This window comes from Echinops telfairi, unplaced genomic scaffold (assembly GCF_000313985.2).
Source record: "Echinops telfairi isolate 266 unplaced genomic scaffold, ASM31398v2 ScPeMD7_7469;HRSCAF=8507_0, whole genome shotgun sequence".
NCBI classification, from domain to species: domain Eukaryota; kingdom Metazoa; phylum Chordata; class Mammalia; order Afrosoricida; family Tenrecidae; genus Echinops; species Echinops telfairi.
This window is the reverse complement of record NW_022111372.1, coordinates 41976263-41978712: the sequence shown is the minus strand read 5'-3', so window position 1 is coordinate 41978712 and position 2450 is coordinate 41976263.

The following is a 2450-nucleotide window of genomic DNA, read 5'->3' as shown; positions in this document are numbered from 1 at the left end:
TTATGTACTGCCTGGTTTCCGCATTTCCTCTAAGTACTGTTGAAAGTCCCTAAATTCACTTTCACTAGCTCTTAAGATATTTTCATTAATTCACTTAGATAAGTAATAAGTAAGATATAGATGTGGGGGGAAAGGGGGTGGCGGTGGCAACGTACACTTCTCAACAAAAACACTCAGTTGAAACCTGCCATAGGCCAGGAAGCTTTGAAGAGCTTCATGACTCACTCACCTTGCGTCAATTCTAACTCATAGCAATTTCCAGAGTGTCAGAACAGAATTGTGCTCTATAGAGTTTTCAAAATCACCAGGACTTTTTATGAGGCACCTCTGTGGACTTACAGCTCCAATCTTTCCTAACAGCAACTGTGCTCATTAATGACTGTTCTTGGTCCTGTTTGGATTATAGAGGTACAGGGACTGTGTTAGTCTGAGTAGACTAGAGAAACAAATTCATAGACATATGTATATAAGAAAGAGGTTTATATACAAGAGCAGTTGAATATTGCTCAGTCCATATCAAGTTCATAAATCCAATACTAGCCCATATGTCTGATACCAATCTATAAAGTCCTCTTCAGACAGTTCCCAGAATTCTCAGAAGGCCATGCCCACTCAGAGGTCTCATTGGCTATGACCAGACTGACAGACTAGACTCCACCCCTTAATTCTCAATCCTCAAATTGACACCAGATTATATAACTACCACAGGGATTTAATTTTGGAGCATTCCTTAATCCTGCACTCCTTCCCTAACTTCAGAAATTGTATTCATTTGATCCATCACAACTGAGTACCAAGCCTATAATGAGCACTGGGGAATGTTTGTTAAATTACATATTGTCAAAGTAAACAAATGAAATACTGAGTCTGCCCTGAGTAGCCCATCTGATGATCTCAAAGTACAAATTTGAAAGTATAGCACATCTCTTAGCACACAGGTTTATTCATTCAACAAACATGTATAATGTCTCTACTGTGTGTCAAGCACTGTGTTCCATCCTGGAGATTCATAAGAATATCTACATATATATATATTTTTTTTTTAATTTTTTTTTTTTACAGTTTAGTCACTTGTTTAGTGGAAGACAGGCCTTTTCTTTCTTCTTTTTTTTTTAATGGAGCTGCCGCCTAGGGCTCAGCTACTGTGGTTGAATCAATCCTATGAAGGAATGGAAGAAATGAAGCCAACAGATATTAAATACTTAGCTAATGCTGGGCTCCCTGCCAACTGTTTCACACACATTAATTTACAATAATCCTATCAGGTAGGTAGTGAGATCCTCATTTTACAAATGTGAAAAATGAAGGCTCAGAAAAAGTAAATTATTTGCCATAAGTCACTCATGATTCTGTATTTCAAACAGGTAGTGCTAGTGCTGAAGTAGTGAGACATTTGAATTCTTAACACGGATGCCACCTCATAGTGGCCCTACAAGGCAGGGTGAAACTGCCCCTTTGGGTTTCTAAGGCTGTAATTCTTTACAGGAGTATAAAGCCCTGGCTTTCTCCTACAAAGAAGCTGGTGGTTGCTGATCTTGCAGTTAGCAGCCCAAAGCATAACCACTACGCCACTAGGACTCCTTCAACATAAAAATAATAAATATATGTTTTGAGAATGAGGAGGGCAACAAATGTGCATATGTGCTTGACACAATGGATGTATGTATGGATTGTGATGAGAATTGTACGAGCCCCCAATAAAAATAATTTAAGAAAAAATATATATAAAAGGTTAGTGTTTAATTGGAAATATATCCAATACCTTCTCTTCTGTTAAAAGTCAGCTCTGTTGTTTCACTTCTAACACAAGGACCTTAATATATTTTCAGTTTTAGATTCTGTGTCTCCTAAGGAACCGCTAGAATTTATTCTTAACTTGAAAATAAAAAACAAGTCTTAAGCAAAACAAAACACTTTTGGACAACTGGTTGAGGCTGTTTAAATGTTTTCTGTCTCAGCCACTGCCAATTTTGAAAATAAACATCAGCTTCTGGGGGGGCGGGGAACGGACACGACAATCCTACTGTGGTTGACACATAACAAAATATCCACACTTCACATGAAAATCTGTTATTTCCGCTCCCCCCCCCTCCCGCGCTTTGCGCTTTGTCCAGATAAATAACGCTCTTCTCAGGTTAAAACAAAGGCTTTTGAACAAAGATTCCCAGACCAAGCACGGGCTGCGGCATAGAGGTGTTTTCTGATTGGTTGAAGTGTTTGGTGCCCTTTTGTCCAATAGGGAAGCAGAGCCAGCATCTCTATTTACATAAATTCTTCCTGTTTACGGCAGCGTCTGGCAGGCCGTCCAATCGAATTCTAGAAACAGGGAAGCCTTCATTTGAATATAAAAATGACAAATAGACCCGCTCTGTCCACATTTCCATTTGTTTCTACCCTGACACTCTCAACATGCCAGATCCTTCTCGGTCTGCTCCTGCCCCTAAGAAAGG